Here is a 20,567-nt window from a genome sequence, read left to right on the forward strand (position 1 = left end):
CCAGGCTGGACTTCAGCTAAAGCAAAGACGAGTCCATGCATTGTTCCAGCACACAAGTGATCTCAAACCCTGGGAAGTTCAGGCTTTCAAGCTGCAACCCACTCCTGGGAAAAATAAGACAAGCACCCAAACCTTAGGGAAGCAACACTGGAAACAGCTTTATGAAGGATCCACTTCCAGGCAAGCATTCCCATGTGTCACCAAACCAGCTTTACTTCAGAGTGGGTTCATGAAAGCACTATTTCAACTCACTTTTAATGAAGCTCAGGACACATCACAGCTCACAGGAGTGCAGGGGGAGGGACAGAGATTCACCAGCAACACCCTGGCCAACTGTGAGAGATGCAACTCGCCCAGACCTGAAGTTTCTCATCCATCCATCCATGAAAAGGGAGTTACTTTGGTGCACAAACAGCATTTCCCTTGCTGTGACTGAGCTACCCATTGACTTGAGGCTTTTCCAAAGACTTTTGAGGGAAGCTAAAGCCTCTGTTTTCCAAGAAAACCGGGAAGGCAATTGAAGCCAGCTGTCAGGCAGTTTGCTACTAGAGCAGCAACCAGCACAAGTTGGATCCTCAACTGGCCATTCCCCAGCAGGACACTGAGGTTTCAAAGCCTTCAGCCTCCTCAAACACCCTGTTCTGATTTCAGTCAACACCTCTCACCGTCCTCCTCAAAAAGCCACTTCAAACATTTGCTTGTGCTGTGAGATTTGGGGAATTTTTCGTTCCCCATTATAAACACATTATTATGCTTTGAAGGAGACAACATGGAACCAACTGTGAACACAGAAGGCCTGGCCAGGTAAATTTATTTATTAACTTTTTTCTTTATTAACTTGACAAAGGAAATAGTGATTATTGGCATCAGGCTGAGCAACCCACTCCCAGTCCAGTGGGGAAGTGTGGAAATACCCAAACCTAATTCAAGGCATTTCCCATGAAATATGACGTCCTAGGAAATACTTCAGATGCTCTTGCCCCCCACACAGATTGCATCCCTACCTCCCTCTGAGGTCGCTGACAGATGCCACGTATCAGATCCCTCTTTGTCCCAATTAAGTGATGAGCTTGATTGGATTAGCAGGAGGAAGGCAGCAATCAGGAGTGGCGGGTCCTGAGCAGTCCTCGAGCCATTTTAGGCACAAATCCCACTGCCACCGTGGGAGCAGGACAAGAACCACCCACAGGAGGCCAGGAGCCATCAGCAGAGACGTTCTGCACGTGCTGAGAAAGGGGCTTTCAGCTGAAATACCTGTGGGCTATCACGGACTGGCCTTGCAGGCACCACTCACAGCCACCATGTGTTACCAATATGCCCCTTGCCTGCTTGGATTCAGCCACAAGCCCTCACACACCCACGCCAACCAGCATTAGGTTTGTGAAAACACATTCATTTCTGTCTAACCCAGCACAGATTGCTGCATTTTGTTCTATTCATGAGCTGCGAGTTGTCAAGGAAGAGTTCCTATAGCAAAACAAAGATAAAAAAAACCCAACAATGCCTGACATCTGGAGGCTTTGGCCTTAATTCCATTGATGGAAACAGCTGATGTCATTTTCTTTTTGTTCTGGGAACGTACACCCATTAGTTCCAACTGCACAGAAACTTTTAGGAAGAACCACGCAGGGATGAGAAAGCCCCAGACACGAGAAGGACTCGGCCCCCTCGCCAGGGTTCAGGGGGAGATGCCTGGGGGGGCTCTGTCCAAACTCCAACAGACCTTTCCAGCTGCTCTGCCACACAGAATTCCCACCCCAGGTTCAGTTCCCAGTGGCACCACATCATCTTGTCCCCACACACCCAGGAGAAATCCATCCAGCACCGAGCCAGCATTCCCAGTCCCTCCCTTCCCACTCCGTGGTGGGGGGGTCAGCAGGTGCTGGTTGCAACACAGCAAAACTTCCTTCCACAGAAAGATCCTCAGGAATCCCCCCACTTACAACAACAAAGCAAGAATGAGAAAGATCTGTGAACTCTTTTTCAGAACAAGCAATAGGATGTGGCTTGGTTTTCCAAAGTTTTTCCAACTGTCTGGGGTCTCATGGGAACACCACCCTTCATTTTTTACCCAGACAGGCCACAGGTATCCCAGACCAGAGGGGTTTTTCACTCATCCCATAAAGCAAAATGTCGTCTCACTTTCCCTTGAGCTGAAGATACACCAGTCCAAGGGGCAACACCAGGACTGGTCAACCAAACACGAGGAAATAAATAAGAGTAGTCCCAGACACTGCTTCCATGTGATGGGATTCCTTCCTGTCCTCTGTATCACACAGTTCTGTCCCCTTCCCAGACCTGGAGAAGCCTTTGGCTAAGCTGGAGTTCATCCCATCCCATTCCCACTCATAGGTGCTTTCCAGCACCCACCCCTTGGTTCTGCCAGGGAAAATCCCTCCCTGGGTTTGCAATTCAGAAAGTAATTGAAAAAGTCAGTTTTGTTGTCCCCCCCCCACCCCCCTCTTTGCTGATGGGTCTTGGGATTGAAGATTCCCACTCTAGCTAGGAATAATGATTACAGAAGTCACTGGAATGAGTCACCACTGGATATGGTGGAACCCAAGTGCCTTTGAAATTCTACTCCCATTAAATGCAGCTAAGGTTGGTCAGTGGGTTAAATAACAGAGGATTTGGGGTTTGGCTTCTTGGGGGTGGGGTGACAGAGGACAACCAACTTGCCAAAAAAAAGGCCAGGTGATGGACAGGCCTTATCCCATCATGAGATTATTTTAAGGCTGAGACTCAATTCTGGCCTGTTTTTTAAACAAAAGCTCTGCCTCAGTTCTACCTAAAGCCTCAAGTCCTAAGCAGCAGAAACAAAAACTGAATGAGGGCTTTGCAGAATAGATCTGAGCTCCAGAGTAAAAGTGACCCCCAGGGAGAATGCAGCAGAAAACTGAATCACCTGCTGTTTGATAAAACACACCTGAGCAGCCCCTACCCCCCCAAGCTACAAAACATCCCTTTAGGGCCTCAGAAGTTGGGGGTGTCTTCCTAAACATCTCATTGCACCCCTGGGAATATTTTCCATGGAGCTCATTACCCTCTGTACCCCCAAACTTCACACACTGATTAAAAAGGGACCAAATGTTCAACCCCTTTTAAGTCTCCCACCTGGTTGCCCACACCCCTCATTTTCTTTTCCCCTCCAGGAGCAACCAGGTCCATTGAGGTCTATCCAGAAGAAACAGTGAGTAAAGGAAGAGAAATCACTCCTGGAACAAAAAGTCTCTCCATTTCCCACCACCAGCACCCACTTAAAGGGGCTCTTCATCCAGAGGCACAGCCCAGAGTAAGTGGATGGAGGAATAATCCTTGCACAGGGTCCATCCCAACATTTATTCACCTCTCTCACCATCTCCTGGAAGCTGTTCCACGTCACTCAAAAGCACGACACAGGTTGTGGCCTCAGCCCTGGTGCTCACTGAGGGACTCACAGCTCCTCTCACACCCAGTTTATTCCATCTCCTTCCAGCCCAGACTCCCATTAGGAATTATGTGGAATTCCCATGCTGAGCTTCTCCTGAGGAGGAAAACCTTGCTGCCTGAGCTCCTATGGCTCACACAGCACCCTGTCCACAACCTTGTGCTACCACAGGAGGCCCCAGGAGCTTTCCTGACTGTTCCTCTTTTTCCCAGAAGCTCCTGGCAGGAGCTGCCTTTTCTCCTGAAGAGCCCAGCCAGATATTCCACCACTCCAGGGAGAAGGGACACAACCTGTCACCACTTTGGCTTCCCCCCTGCCCTGTCTGTGGTGTGACATTTCTGTCAACCAAAAGTCCAAAACTAAAAGTTGGTCGTGGGAGGCACAACAGGGTGGGGTGTTTTTTTCATAGCAGCTTCTTACTGGAAGACCTTTCCAGAAATACACACCCCTCCTTCAGCCTTTGCATTCAGGGGGACTAAATTTATGTGTCACCTCTGTCCCCCTCATTGTTTCACACCATCCCACATCTTTGCTCCTTCACCCTCCTCCCTTCACGGAGAGGTCTGTCACCCCTGAGCGTGGCTTTTGCTCAGGAAAGGCACAGCAGACAAACAGGACTCAAAAACCCACCAAAACCTTAAAAATCAGGTCAAATCAGAAGCCAGATGCCCTTTAAGCAAGCTGTTCAACAGTTTTCAGCCTCACCTGAATCACTTTTCTTGTCTCACCCCTCTTCCAAACAGGCGCAAAGACACAAAAAAGCTCAGCAAGGCTCAAAAAAAAGTTCAGCAAAAGACAAAAACCAGAACTTACCTTGCAGGACAGAGAGCCCATTCTCACTGGTCAGGACCTCCTTTGACTCCGTTTTCATCTTCCCAGGACTCAGGGGATGGAGGGCACAGCTCCCTCTCTCCCCTCCTTTTCTCCTGGCTCCCGGAGGGGTTGTCCCACTCATCACCCCTCACACCACAAGCCCTGGAGAAACAGCTCCTCTCCACCCCTGGAGAAGAAAAAGGGGCACTCCAAGAGGAGGTCAGGTCCTTTAATGAGGGTGGGGAGGAAAACACCCCACCCACCCCGGCCTTTACCCTCAGCTATTTCCTATCAACTCATTTACACTTTGGGGTGGGGGGGGAAGCTCCTCGGATCCCCGGGCTTGGAGCTCGGTGGTCCAAGAGCCTGGGGAAGTTCATATTCAAGTATCCAGGGAGCCAGGCAGTGTTTCTCCTCCAGGTGGATCCATGAGGAGCAGCTGGAGACGCTCAGCTTGGTGGTCTGTCGGTGATTGTTGAGCTGCCGCTTCCCGAAGTCTTCCCAGGCTTTGGAAACACACCTGGATGGGGTGGGGGTTGCACAGGTGATGCTGGGCAGCCCGATGGGGAAAAGGGTTCACTTGGACACAGGTAGGGAAGGGCTCTGTCCCAAAATGTCCTCCCCTAGGGATCGGAGAGGCTTGGAGAAGCCACAGTGAGTGATAACTGAGGTGGAAGATCTCCAAAAAGAACCTTGGGATTTGTGGCTTTGAGATGTTTTTGGGATAGCCTACCAGGGAGAGCTCGGAACATCCAGCTAAACTTGCTTTTTGGTTCTTATTTCCCTGGTTTTCAGTGTTAATTCCCAAGGTATGTTCTTGTGGGTTGTAAGTAGGATTTCTGATATGATCCTGCACTCCTGATACTGCTCCAGAATAGCTCCTTGTCCTGATATCAGAGCACTTTTCTTTGTGCTTTGCCTCCCAGTACTGGGCTCCTGATAACTAAGATGGAAAATGTCAAGGAATAAAAAATAATATATAGATATAGATATATCTATAATAAAAATATAATAAAATATTTTAAATAACTTGTCATTACAGACTCCATATCCCAGGCAGAGGCTTTAATCCCAGTTTTTGGGGAGAGGAAAAACTCTCCATGAGTGACAGCAAATGACACAGTGCCTCATTCCTTTGTATCAGGGATGTCTCACACAGCCCTCGTGTCCCCAGGTGCAAATATTCATCACTCCCTTCTTATGTTTGGTGGCAAAAAAAATGATCAAAAAAGCTTTCTTGCAGTTGCAAAGCTGTACCACAACTGTGTTTTATTCTCTCTTCACTTTGATCTGCTCAATTACAGGTATTAGGGCTTCTTCCTCTCATCAAAGCCTTGCACTAGAAGGAATGGTGTTTGTTATTTCTTTATATCCTTGGTGTGAAGGTTGTTTTTTTTTTTTATCTTATTTATGCCCCACCATTCAGATTTTGCTCTGAAAAAGGCAGGACTTCCTTGGAGAGCAAACTCTGTGTTGGTTTTTATGTGGTAGTAGAATCCCTGGAATGGTTTGGGTTGGAAAGGACCTTAAAGATCATCTCATTCCACCCCCCTGCCATGGGCAGGGACACCTTCCACCAGCCCAGCTTGCTCCATCCTGGCCTTGGACACTTCCAGGGATCCAGGGGCAGCCACAGCTCCTCTGGCCAACCTGATCCAATCCATGTGGACGTACAAAAGGCTCTGAAACGGGGGATAATGTCATTCCCTCTGTCCAGCTGCTGCAAGATTTGGGAGGAATGCTCAGTTTGAGCCCCTGTTTCCTGCAGATGACTCCAGTTTGCTGCAGGAGCCGATCCCTGCCTGGACAGGCCCAGTGCCCTGGAACGAGGAGGGGACAACCTCCCGCCCACTGGCTTGGCAAAACAACTCCTAATTAGCGAAATCCAAGAATTCCACTGTGAAAATAGTTTCCACCCAGCGTGGAAATGACCTCAGCTCCCAGACACGCTGTCCCCGACGCTCGGGTCGTGCCGCGCGTCCCAGCGGTGCCAACCGGGGCGGTCGGACTCCAATCAGAGATCAGGGCACCCCTCAAGAGGGATTTCCTCTGGCTGCTCTCCCTTTCAGCTCACTAATTGGGGCCTGCCTTGCAGTTTGCAATCATAACACCGATAAATTCGTGGGAATGTTGTTAATTGGGATGGTGGAACACCTTTGATTCGAGATCAGAGACTCTTTGGCACTGATGTAGTGTCCCAGCAAGGCAGGGTGATGCCATGAGCTGCTCTGGTGTGAGCTCCACCTGCATCCAGGGCAGAATTCTGGCATGTTTAACCCTTCTCTCCTAAAACCAGGCTGAAAACCAAGCAGTTCTGGCAAGAACTGAACACCAGTGTCTGCTTTCCCATAGGATTTTGGAAGGGAGGGGATGTTGCTGCCCACGCGGCCGTCCCATGGGATGAAGGGTGCACAGGAGGTTTCTGAGGTCTCTCAGCTCTGTTTTCACAAAACCTGCAGAAAATCAGTAGTTCTGTGGCTCTGTCAGGTTCGGTTGGAAGTGGAAAAAGGGTTAAATAATTCCACCAGGAAGGAGTGGGGTAGGAATAACGTTCCCACATGATGCCTCTACGTACTCCGTTGTGTCAGAAAAGCACCCTGATATTTCCTGTTTTGCATTTTTTTTCACTGAAGAAGCACCATTGTTTCCCGCTGGAGATGCCTGGAAACTATTATTTACTACATTATTTACCATATTATACTTATTATTTGCTCCTGCAGTGCAGGGAATAAAACCACTGCAGCAGAGAAATGGGAGTTTGGTGGAGGCACATTTGGCACCTTCAGCAGGACAGAGGTGAACCCCAGCCCTGCCCTGCTCTCTGCAGGCACTTTGCCTTCATTAAAACATCATCTGAGGCTGATATTTGCAGTGATTTCCTCCAAAAGCAAGGCAGACTTTATGTTTATTACTCTCTTTGTTTCGGGGACTCCGGTGGATTTGTGTGGTTCTCCAATCTCGGGAAATAATACACTGATTTTTTAATTACCAAGGGAGGAGATAAACAGGTAGAGGGTTTTTTTCCCCCCTCTAGAAACCAGTTTCCTAAGGAAATGATTCTATTCCATGAAGCTGTGTGGAGGGGGAGGTCACACAGGCACACCATTAGGGGATGTACTCAACATCCCACATTTTTGAGGTGAAATCTGGGAACGTGGGGTCACGATCTGAGGGTGAGAACAGACAGGTCCTCATTTTCTCTCCTCTACAGCCGAGCCCTTGTGAGGCTGTGGAGCCAAAGTTGGATGGATCTTGGTAGGTGTGAAAAATACAACTTTCCTTACAGTCAGGTGGGGGTGATGATGTTACTGAGGATCTCAAACCTTTCACAGACACTTGAGAAGCCACTCAGAGCATCGTCATCGTCTTCCACTGGATCTCTTGTGTAGCTGAGAACTAACCCTTGAGACACTTTTTTCACGTGAACAGGACAAGAATGAATTTTTCCCCTCCAGTTTTCCCCACCCTGCCCTGGAAGGGGTAAATCCAGGGAGCTCCCCCAAGGGAAGGCACTCAAGCACTTCAGAGAGCGCTGCACATTTCCAATAAGTGAATCATGAAATAGCCACCCCTGGATCCAGGGCCATCATCTCAGATGGCAGCAGCACAAGGCAAGCTAATAACAGTCATTGTTACGTGATTAAATTAGGTAGACAGGAATCATTTTTACAAGATTCATAACGGTTTTAATGATGCTGTTTAGTTACCAAGAAAAATGTATTTTCTCTATTCACGAGTTCCTGGAAATCGAGGATCTTGGGTTGTAAAATATGTGTTTAAAGACAGAGTTGGGAGCTACAGCCCCTCTGAAGGTTAGCTGGTTATTATCTTGCAGTCCTACAGCTCTTGAATTGCCCTGTAAGCAGGAGCAAGACTTGAGTGGGAACAGTCTGTGCATGGCATTTTGAGGAATTTTGGCTTTTGAGCCAGGAGCTCTGTGGAGGGAGGTTTTTTTCCCCCCTAGAAGCCGGTTTCCTAAGGAAACGAGGCCTATTCCATGAAGCTGTGTAGAGGGGGAGGTCAGACAGTCACACCACCAGGGAGTGTGCTCAATATGCCCCACTTCTGAGGTAAAATCTGGGAATCCAGAGATCCCTGACACCCCCCTTGCTGGCATTGCCATCGTTAGACGGTTTGATACCGAGGTCCTGCTGTGCTGCCCCATGCCCTGGACCCATCCAGCAGCCAACCAGCCCCACTTGGGTCTCCCTGTGTGGCCCTCAGGACGCTCCACGTGGCATTCCACCTTGGCAGGTGTGGTGGCAAGATGGGCCCAAGGCTGGAAGTGAGAGAGGAGAACGTGACACCCTCAAGCTGGACCTGCCGTGGACCACGAGAACTGGGCCATGCCGAGTGCCCTGCGCCACAGAAGGCACTTCTTTCCTGAGAACTGTCAGCAGAGAGACGTTTTCCTAGAAATTATTTTCAGTTTTGTGCTGTGCATTCTCTGAGAGCCCATAAAAAACCCCAGAGAAGGAGCTCCAGCTGCAGTGACGCCGCTCGGTCACAGCGCTGGCATTTGTCACAGTGTTCTCACACTGCTGGGAACTGTTTAGAGGGGCAGCTTGCTGTGGAAATGCAAACTGGAATCAGGGTGGCCCCGCAGCAGCAACAGATGGACACTGAGTCATATCAAACCAGACCTGGCAGCTTTTTCCTCCTGCTGCTCCCAACTGCCACCCAAAAGAGAGGTTGGCTTGGGCTGGATGAACCAGCAGACACATAGTGGGTTGTTTGCTCCAGCAGCAGTGATGCCAGCGGGGTGAGAGCTGAGGGAAAGCCATTGGGAAGCAGAACAGGGTGTCTGGAAGAGCAGCTCACCGTGTCCCCACAACGGGGCATCATCAACCAGCATCCCTCAGCAGATAACCAAGTTCAACGCTGAGCCCCAACTGTGCCAAAACCAGACCGAGACGACACTTGTGCTGAAAGACTGAGGCTGTGCAGGTGCATCTGCCAAGGCAGGTGTATTCAAGCAGCTGAACATCCATCCTGGGGAAAAAAATCAGCAGGAGGGAAGGAGAAACTACAATGCTGAGGAGCACAGGAGGCACTGTGCCCTGACTTTGGAGTAGAGAAACAACCTCTCCATGTGGTTTGGAGGCACAGTGGCTCCCTAACTCTTCCTTTCGTCACATTTCGGTAGATTTTGACAACGTTTGTCCCAGTTCTCAGCCTGGTCAAGGCTGTGGGAGAAGACACCCAGCTTTCAGCTCTTTGTGGAAACTCCCACCTTCTCCCAAGAGTAAAACCAACTTGGTTTTGTTGTATTAACCCAAACAGACAGAGCAAGGCTGCTGCTGGCTGTGTCAGCGTGGGCATCTCCTCACACCACCCTTCACTGGCAAAATGGCTGTGGTACAAGGCTGGATGCAGATTTGTCATCAGCTTTTAACGAGGATAAACTGTTTTTCTAATGCCATGATTAGATTTAAACACCTCATTCCAAAGCTGCCTGCAATAGGAAAAATAAAAAAAAAAATTAAAGGCAGGAAATTAAAGACCAGTGAAAATGTTCTTGATAGGATTTGTAGGTGTCTGCTACACAGGAGGGTGGGACCCTCTCATGGTGGGATTGTTGGGGTGTCCTGTGCAGGGCCAGGAGTTGGACTCCATGGTCCTTGTGGGTCCCTCCCAGTGCAGATACTCTATGATTCTACAATAATTTCTACTTATTCTCAGCAGCCAAGAGATTATTTTTGTCAGAGGAAAAAGAGGAGCTGCAGCCATCAGCTGCTGAGCCCTTGCAGCACCAAACTGAACTGTTTCAGTCATGTTTCTTCTTGACAGAATACCATGACTCGGGTATTTTAAAATCTCCCCTTTTTCCCTGTGGGGGCTGAGCCCAAATTTCGGCAGATAATGTGCAATTTCATTTTGGAGAAGGAGCCAACAGTCAGTAAGTGGTGGTGAGAACAGCCCTGTGCCAGCTCTGAGCTCACTGAGGCTCTTTGAGATGTCAGTGCCGGAGAAGGCACTGACAAAGTGAGGGATCTCATCCCAGGGAGTGTTCACAGGGTAGATTTGCAGGCAAAAATGGGGAAAATTTCCTAAAAGTCACACACATCTCATCCCACCACCCTTGCCCCGTGCTGGAGTGAATTTGGGACGCAGCTGGAGCAGAACTTCCAAACCAAACTCTGCAGCTCTGAGCTCTCCATGCCTGAATCCCTGTCCATGCTGTAAGAATGTTATCATGCACTGCTTTGATTAAATGGTATTAAAAGAAACCACTTCTCCCTAAGGAGGGGAAAAAAGAACCAGAATAAAGCAGGATTTGTCAAGCATATTTGGATCTGCCATTGCAGCCCCTACTTGAGAAAAGGTTGAAGAGGCAGCTGCAAACCCTTCAGGTGCTGATGACAAAAGCTCTTTTGTGGTGTCCCAGAAAGCAGAGGCCACAAAAAAAGGTTACATAAGGTTTGCTCAGTGATACAGGAATCACCTGGGTACAGCAGGGCAGAGGAGAGGAAACATTTTCTTAGCGGGAAAAAAAAACAAAACAAGAAAAGAGTTTTTCTTTGCTTTACACAATCAATCAGTGCTGCAGTAAATGCTGGGCTGAGTTTTGGGATTGTGGTTTAAATCCCCCCCTGAACTGGAGCAATGAGCCCTCAGGACCAGATCTGCTCTTAATCTATTGCCCAGCCTGGATCCATATTCAGGTTTGATTCCCATTGCCCAGCCTGTATCCATGTTAGGGATTGATTCCCATTACCCAGCCTGGATCCACATTAGGGATTGATTCCCATTGCCCAGCCTGTATCTGTGTTTATGTTTGATTCCCATTACCCAGCCTGGATCCACATTAGGGATTGATTCCCATTGCCCAACCTGGATCCTTCTATGGGATTGATTCCCATTGCCCAGCCTGGATCCATGTTCAGGTTTGATTCCCATTGCCCAGCCTGGATCCATGTTCAGGTTTGATTCCCATTGCCCGGTTTGTATCCATGTTAGGGATTGATTCCCATTGCCCAGCCTGGATCCATATTCAGGTTTGATTCCCATTGCCCAGCCTGGATCCATGTTAGGGATTGATTCCCATTGGCCAGCCTGGATCCATGTTCAGGTTTGATTCCCATTGCCCAGCCTGGATCCATGTTTGGGATTGATTCCCATTGGCCAGCCTGGATCCATATTCAGGTTTGATTCCCATTGCCCAGCCTGGATCCATGTTAGGGATTGATTCCCATTGGCCAGCCTGGATCCACATTAGGGATTGATTCCCATTACCCAGCCTGGATCCTTCTTTGGGATTGATTCCCATTGCCCAGCCTGGATCCATGTTAGGGATTGATTCCCATTTCCCAGCCTGTATCTGTGTTTGATTCCCATTGCCCAGCCTGGATCCACATTAGGGATTGATTCCCATTGCCCAGCCTGGATCCATATTCAGGTTTGATTCCCATTACCCAGCCTGTATCCATGTTTGGGACTGAGAAAGCTGGGGATGTTCAGCCTGGTTGTGTGGAGACCTTCCAGCACCTCCCAGTATCTGAAGGGGCTCCAGGTAACCAGAGAGGGACTTGTCATCAGGAGCTGTAGGGACAGGAAAAGGAGCAATGGGTTCAAACTGAAATAAGGGAAAATTGGGTTAAAAATATGGAATAAATGCTTCCCTGGGAGGGTGGGGAGGCCCTGGCACAGGTTGGGCAGAGAAGCTGTGGCTGCCCCTGGATCCCTGGAAGTGTCCAAGGCCAGGTTGGAGCAACCTGTGCTAGTGGAAGGTGTCCCTGCCTGTGGCAGGGGGTGGAACTGGGTGATCTTTGAGGTCCCTTCCAATCCAAACCACTCAGTGATTCCATGATTTTTCCCTTCTCCTCCAGGGAGGTTGCCAAGAGCCGAGCCCAGCAGGACACATCAGCACAGGGACTTGTGCAGGGAGAACAGAGGAAGGGGGATTTTCTGGGCTATGTGGGGCTCTTTGGTGTTCTCTCAACAGTAATTAAAGCCAGATAAAGTGGAATGGGGAATGAAATCTCTTTTCTTTTTTTCACAGTCGAAGTGAAATTCTCCGAGGGCAGTGGAGTTCTCTCTTGCTTCACTTCTGGAGTTCAAAGCTAAATGTCTTTCTACAAACACAAGCTCCTTCCAGGGCTAACAGGCTGCATTGAAAAGGTCTGTTCTGTACAAGAGTTCAAGTCTTCCTAATTTAATAGTTTTGTCCAGCCTTAACAATTACAACTTTATTGATTTAAGGGAAGCAGCAAAGAACACGTGAGCAGCTTGTTTATTTTCTGATACTGTCTCACAAATCAGTCAAAAGGTTAACTTTTAATTCATGAAAAATGTCATCTTTGAACTGAGCTAAAATAATTTGTAAAAGAAAAAGAAAATCGGGGACAGGATAAAAGCAGGAAGGGATGTGAAAAGATGGGATAAACTGAAAGGGGGGCAAAGCTTTCCCTCAGGCTCAGAGGGGAGAGTTTAAAAGGAGTTCCATCATAAGTTTGCTGGTGATTTCTTCAGTCACAGCTGCCTCAAAGGGGAGCAGAGTGACCTGGAAAGGCCACCTTTATCCAGCACTGCAGGCTTGATAAAAAAGGACAAAGTTTAGGGTGTGTTTGTGGCAAGCAGTGGTGGACACGAGCTGTGGGAGCCACGGGGAGATGTAAAGGTCTCTCTGCATCACACACCGAAGGGCAGTGCAGATTCCCCCTGACAGGAGGGGTAGCAAGGTGGGGGTCGGGCTCTCCTGCCACGTAACAGTGACAGGACAAGAGGAAACGGCCTCAAGTGCCACCAGGGGTGGTTCAGGTTGGACATCAGGAGGAATCTCCTCATGGAAAGCCTTGTCAAACATTGGAAGGGGCTGCTCCAGGGGGGTGATGGAGTCCCCAGCCCTGGAGGTGTCCCAGGAATGACAGGATGTGCTCTGGGCTGGGGGACAAGGTGGGGATGGGGCACAGGGTGGGCTCGATGGTCCTGGAGGTCTTTTCCAACCTCAGTGACTCCGTGATTTAGGACAAGAGGGCTCAGCCTCCAACTATGCCAGGGGAGGTTTAGGTTGGATAAATTCTTTCCAGAGTCAGTGCTCAGCCATTGGGATGGGCTGCCCAGTGCCACCACACTCCCAAATTCCCGTGGATCACTGACTGCTGTCTGCCCACATTACTTGGCCACGCTCACCTTCATCCTCATTGCGTGTCAGCAAATGAACAGAAAAGTTTTTCTGCATTGCACAATTCCTGCCTCCATCATTTATGACTTTCCCCTGATCTTTGGGTCACCTGAAAGGTTTTTATCAGCGGTAAATGTATGGGTTTTTTTCAGGTCATTAATTCAAATGTTAAATAGCATGGAAATGCTTTCTGCCCTACGCCAGTGGAAACACGGCCATACTTTAATTACTGCCTTTGCAATTACACATTGAATGCTATTAATCAGCTAATTTGAGAGCTGTTTAATGTCTCCTGCGTGCCTTGCTCACCATTGTTGCTCACTAAACCCAGGACTAACTTAAAGCATCACTTTCTGTGCCTTTTCTTGGCAAAACCTGTAAGGTCGAGCCTGTCACAATTGTGTAAAACTTGGCAGTGTTGTTTTTATGAGGTACCACATCCACGGGACAGAATTACCGCTCAGTCTTACTTTTGCTGCCCTCCTTTAATTTCCTTCCTCTATTAATTACTTTCCCCTAATTTATTGCATCCTGTGTGAGATTCTGTGTTATTTAGGTTGGGATTAGGGCCAGACTAACTTTCCTAGGATACCCCATTTACCTTTTGAAAAAAACAGTTACGACATCAGCCCGACCCTCCTCGTTCAGAACCTCCCAAAGTAAGCGAAAAAACCCCATCACTGCTGATTCAGAGACCTCCTCAGGGGCTCTTTGAAGGCTCTTGGGTGCAGTTAGACCTTGCTGGGTCAGGAATTAAACAGCTCTGCCCCAGCCCCACTTCAGGGTGTGCTGCTGGAATGGAAAGCGTTTCACCATCCAGGCCGTGATTACATTATCTGCCAGAGTAGAAATATTTAGGGAACTTTTCTGTATTCATTATTACCAACACTTCTTCTTTTTTTTTTTTTTCTGTTCCACTTCAGGCTGGTAATGGCTCAATACCATTAGGAACAAATTCTTTTGCTTCCAGTGTCGTTTTATGGCTCCCCATTGGCCTCAGCCCCCCCTGGCCGCCCGTCTCTCCTCACATCCTTTCCCTCTGTGGCCACGGCGCTTCCTCGGCTTACCCTGAGCTTGTCAACCCCAGGAACGACCTGTAGGATCCATAAGTGGCCTCAGGTGCCCCCCTGAGGCTGTGCTGGGCTCTGGGAAAGAGTGGGTGAGGATTCCTCCCACACCGAGTTGCACTCTGAGCCCTTCACCTCTGGGTTTGCTCCTCAGCCTCTGCGTCACCAGCAAAGCCAATGCTCTGTCTTGCACGAGGACCTGCAGTCCCAGGGGCTTTCCAGAGAGCCCCAAACCCATCCATGAGTTGGGAGGAACGATCATCCCTCCTGAGGAGCGGAGAAGGCAGGTCTGGGGAAGGCAAATCCTTGCTGTTACCTCAGGAAAAGTTACCCAAACTCCAGGAGCAATTGGGAGAAGCTCCCTCCCACATTATTAAACACAAATTTGTCATCTTTAGGCCAAAAAAAAGGTTAGTTGGAAACCACTGGAGGCAGGAGAGAAGTGTCTGCCCCTGGTGGCCCCGCTCTGATGGACACACCTCCCTAAATATCCTTGATCCTGAGCTTGATCCACTTGCTGGCATCCCATGGAGCTGCTGTGCCCTTGGACCCAGAGGGTCTGTCCAGAACAATTATCCTCCAGTGATTACCATTTTACACCCAGTTTGGAAAGTGACGTGTTAGAAAGAAATCCCAGCGCTGTGCTGGGAAAAAAATTCACCTCCTTCACCCTCAGTGTTTCAACCCTTAAGTAGCAGCTGTGCTGCAACTAAACAAGGTGAGAGCACAGGTGTTAAGAGGAAGAGTTTACACAGATTGAAGTAATAATCTGATGAAGCCAAATTTGCTTCAAATAAAAATCTTTTTTTCATATGTTCACACTGTTGTTAAAGAATAAATAACTGTGAATAAACACCTCTATTGTCTTAGCCCATCTCTTTTTATTTTAGTAATGAAGTAGTTCAAGTAATATGTGGAAAGTCATTTCATTTGTGTTAAAACTCCTTAAAACTCTCATAGTACATTTGCTTATTATTATATTTGTATATTATATATGTATATTATGATATACATATATATTAATTATATGTACATTATCTATACATTATTATATAATAATTAGCAAACACTAACACACAGTCCAGGGTTTCTCAGCCTTGTTTTTTTTTGGCCAGAGTTTCTTACAAGGGCAGCTGTGAAATCAGAACTAAAGCGAGAGTGAATTTGTGATGAAAAGAAATGAGGAGCAATTTCAACTCAGAGTATTTACAAACCTTTGCTTCAGCCGAGTCTCCATTTGCTCGAGAGCCTCCTTTGGGAGAAAGAAGAGGTTTTTTTTAACATCAGGGAGGTTTTTTTTCAGCTTGGTGACTGGAAAACTGTTTTTTCAGGGGACAGGTGGATAATGTGACTGGAGATGTGTCCTGCTCCTGTTGCTAATGATGGACAAATGAGAGGTGCACGATACAAAACCAAGAGAGAACATCAATCACAGCACTAATACAGCAGAAATACAGAACAAATACAAGATTCAAAATCACAAAACGCAAACAGAAAATGCAAGATTTTGGTCTTTGACTAAATAGGCAGAAGGGAAAATGGGGAGGGGGGCGGAGAGGGAAGGTTCAGCTCATCTCTCTGGGTCTTTTTTTTTTCATCTATTAATTTGCCCAGTTGTTTTCATCTCCCCCTCCAAAAAAAAAAACCTACAGGGCAAGTTGTGGCGATGAGAACCCTGCCAGGACCTCTTCCCAAAGGGGAGGAGCTGACTGACAAACAGACAGGAAAGTTTCTTGCTGGGAGGGGGTAAAGCAAGGAAGAGATTCCTGATGGATGGCACAGTTATCCCTGCAAAATCCAGAGCGGTGTTGGGTGGGGAGTCAGCTCGAATGTGTCTGGGATGAGAAGAGATGGAGAGGAGAAGTCCCCAAAGGGCAGATCTTGCTTTGCCTGCAGAGCCAGGCTGCAAAAATGCACCAGGCTGAGGCACTGGCACCTCAGTGTCGGGGTTCACCTCTGGCTGAACCAGATCCAAACCTGGACCTTCCTTTGCCAGGGCAGGAAAGCCCAGCAAGGGGGAGGATTCCGGGATTCTGTGTGCCACCAGCACATCTGCTGAGGGTTGTGTGGGAGTCTCTGCCTGGTTTCACTCCCTGGCACAGGGTGGGGGTGCCTTGCAGGCTCAGGAAAAGAAAGGGAAGCTGGGAAGATTCCTCCTGTCCTTCTTTTCCTGCCCCTCCTAAAAGGAGCAGTCATGGGATCACAGGATCGATTAGTTTGGAAAAGAACCCTGAGATCATCGAGTTCAACCTATGGCCCAACACCATCAAGTCAGACTATCAAGTACCATGTCCAGGGATTGTGAGAAGGATCTCAGGCAAAAGGGTGAAGATTCACCACTTGAAGGGCACAAGTGGAAGGAATGGAAAGAAATGGTCAAAAGCCTTTGGAGTATTTCAGTGCCACCCTGTTTCCAAACTTCACCCTGGATTGGACTCTGAGACCCCTTGTCAAGACAAGCAGCACTTAAACTGCACCAATCATGTGTTTAAGGACTGGTCAAGGCTCAAGGGAGATCCTCTCACTCACTACAACTTCCTGACAAGAGGGGAGGGTCGGGCTCTGCTCCCAGGGAACAAGGGACAGGATGAAGCAGCCTCAAGTTGTGCCAGGGGAGGTTTAGATTGGATATTAGGGAAAATGTCTTCATGGAAAGGGTTGTCCAGCATTGGAACTCACTGTCAAAAGAGGGGCTTAAGTCCTCATCCCTGAATGGATTCGAAAGCCCTATGGATGTAGCACTTGGGGACATGGCTCAGTGGTGGCCTTGGCAGGGCTGGGGGAATGATGGGACTCGATCTTACAGGTCTTTTCTAACCTAAATGATTCTGTGATTCTGTTCTGTGGTTCTATGAAAAGAAACTGAGAAGACCTCCCTTGCCTCATACCATGAGGGTCATTGGTAGGGCTGAAGAGACAGGGCTGGATGGCAGGGCAATTTCTGTGCCTCCACTGAGACTCTAAATCTTGGTTTTCCAGCGCTGTCCTCTCCGGATTTGAAACCCCCTGCATTTATGGATGTTCTGGGAAAGTGGCAAAAGACATCTATTCACAATAGGATTGCTGGAGACAGCTGAGGGGCTGTTTCCTGGAATGATGGAAAAGGCTTCTTTGTGGATATCTGGCTGGACTGTTTCTACTTGAGTGATGACTTGATTGCTCCTGGGGTTTTGCTGAAATCCTGGTTGTATATTAAGACATGCTGACCCTTGGATGAGCATGTTCTTAGCATTATTTGAATAGAAAGAGGCTGGTGAGCACTTGGGCTGAATAAAGGCCCTGTGGCTGAAGGGAGTATATTTGGATTGGGAAAAGGGCCTGGGTCAGAGATATCCACTCATTCCTCTTAATGGCTGAGTTTTGGAGCTGCAGCCCAGAGTGTTGCTGCAGTGCTGTGTGTTAGAGGGCTTTTTCCTGGGCTGAGATGGACTGACTGTGGTTTGGGAGTGAGGGTTTCCCTCATCCTACACAGATGCTCAAAGTGGTAAAAGTGAAGTCTTGCTGCATCTGAAACTGGGGAATTTCTCTCCTTGCAGAGAAGAGAGGAAACTCAACCTCTCACTTGTAGGCTTCCCTGTGCCACCTGCTTCCCTTCCTTTACCTTCCTTCCCTCATCCCACAAAAGTGCACCACATCCTCCCTCTCTGCTACAAGGGCTTCAGACAATCACAGAATTGTTTAGGTTGGAAAAGCCCTCCAAGGTCATCGAGTCCAACCATTCCCCCAGCACTGCCAAGGCCACCACTGACCCCTGTCCCCAAGTGCCACATCCACAGGGATTTGAAATCCCTCCAGGGATGGGGACTCCATGCACTACCCTGGGCAGCTGTGCCAGGGCTGGATGACCATGAAGGAATTTTCCCCAATATCCAAACTAAACCTCCCCTGGCACAGCTGGAGGCCGTTCCGTCTCCTCCTGTCCCTGTTCCCTGGGAGCAGAGCCCGACCCCCCCTGGTTCCCCCCTCCTGTCAGGGACTGCAGAGCCAGAAGGTCCCCCCTGAGCCTCCTTTTCTCCAGGCTGAGCCCCCCCAGCTCCCTCAGCCGCTCCTGCTGCTCCAGCCCCTTCCCAGCTCCCTTCCCTTCCCTGCACACACTCCAGCCCCTCAGTGTCCTTCTTGTCATGGTTCTTGCACCTCCCATCCTCCACCTCGACTCTTGCTGAGCCTTTCAGTGCCCAGGCCAGGCCCAGCACAGCCAAACCCAAGCTCAGTGGGGTCAGTCACTTCCCTGCCACCCAAGGTCACCACTCCAGCATCATTCTAGAGCCCAGTCTTCTCCTCTGAACCACCAACCTGGGCTCTGTCCAAATCTCACCAAAAAAAAAAAAGGAAATTCTTCTTTCTGTTTCCTTGAGGAAGCAAAGGCCTTGTTTGAACCCTTCCCATCCTCTACCTCAGCTTCCAGGAGTTGCCTCTTGTCCGGCCTTGGTGGCAACATCTTTCTCCTCTCCACCTGGTGTTTCCAGGGACATCCTTGTAGGTTCATCCCCACCCATCCCTGCTCATGGCCCTCCACGGACCTCCTAAGCCTGGGATGACAAGACCTCTCCTGTCCGTGTCCGGTCACCCAGTATCCAAGTTCTCCAGCTTCCTCCTGGCCTCTGTGGCAGATTTGGGCACTGTCCCCTCATCCACCATCCCTGTGCTCTTCCCTCCCCCACCAGCACCGAGCGAACAGACAAACAACCGCTTTATGAAAGCCAAGGGGGAAAGCCAAGAGCAGCTGCTTTAAATCTGCTGCGACGCCGGCGGCAGTTGCACAAGGCTGAGGTTTTGTTGATGTCCCCACCCCATTCCTGAGAAATATTGGATTTATTCTGGTGTCACTGTGCCCGCTGCCCATGCCCTCAGCACATCAAAGCCCCATCTCTGGATTCGCTTCTGCCCCGACGCAGAATCCCACAAGAAAGAGGCGAGATTCAAACCAGGCTCCCCAACCCCGGGCCAGCCAAGTTCCTTGTCATGCCCTGGCCGTGCAGAGCTCGGTAAACAGATGGGTCTCACCATCCCCAGGGGATTGGTGGCTCGAGGCCCTGACAGAGCAGCAAGTTTCCAATTAAATGACCCTTCGGTGAAGAGGGAGCAGCCCCCAGCAGCTCATCTGCTGGCAAGATGCGGCACGGGGGAGCACGGCCTGTCCCACAGCCCTGGGTTGCATTAAATGTTTGGAGTGGTGGAATCCTGGAATCGTGGAATGGTTATTTGGGTTGGAAAGGGCCCTAAAGACCAGCTGGTTCCACCCCCTGCCATGGGCAGGGACACCTTCCACCAGCTCAGGTTGAACACTTCCAGGGATCCAGGGGCAGCCACAGCTTCCCTGGGCAACCTGGGCCAGGGCCTGCCCACCCTCACAGCCAACAATTCCTTCCCAATATCCCATCTAAATCTACTCTCTGTCACTTCAAAGCCATTGCCCCTTGTCCTGTCCCTCCATGCCTTGTCCCCAGTCCCTCTCCAGCTCTCCTGGAGCCCCTTTAGGCCCTGCCAGGGGCTCTCAGGTCTCCCTGGAGCCTTCTCTTCTCCAGGGGAACCCCCCCAGCTCTCCCAGCCTGGCTCCAGAGCAGAGGGGCTCCAGCCCTGGCAGCATCTCCGGGGCCTCCTCTGGACTCTCTGCAGCAGCTCCACGTCCTTGTGCTGTTGTTCCCCTGGGCTGGAAGCAGCACTTCCAAAAGCAGGGCTCCTTCCAGAAGAAATATTCCCCGATTCAAAGGTTCTGCTTCCTCCACTGAGAGTCAGGTCTCACATCTCCAGCCCTGCCAGCTGAGATCTGCTGCATCAAAGACAAACTCACGTGTTGGTTTGCCCTTGGCAGGTGGGAGCAGGACTGAGATGCTCTCCCAGAACACGTGGAGACAAGTCCCAGCCACATCTCCCTCACCCAGCAGGTGCTCTCCCTCCACAGAGGGCAGGAACGAGCCACATCCCAGCAGGAGAGCACTTTAGATTTTCCTTCGCTATCCGACTTTGCAGGTCGTCTTTCTGCCCAAGGATGTTTTTCCAGGCATGAAAAATCCATCACCACAAAAAAACTGTGGCGGAATTTAGAGCCCATCTGCTATATCTGCAGCATGAGCTGCAGGGCTGCTCTGCTGTGTGTCCATCCTGTAACTCAGCACCACCTCCCTCGTGGTCTGCA

The sequence above is a fragment of the Myiozetetes cayanensis genome, unplaced genomic scaffold, assembly GCF_022539395.1.
Source record: "Myiozetetes cayanensis isolate MyiCay16 unplaced genomic scaffold, myiCay2020 scf26, whole genome shotgun sequence".
Taxonomy (NCBI): Eukaryota; Metazoa; Chordata; class Aves; order Passeriformes; family Tyrannidae; genus Myiozetetes; species Myiozetetes cayanensis.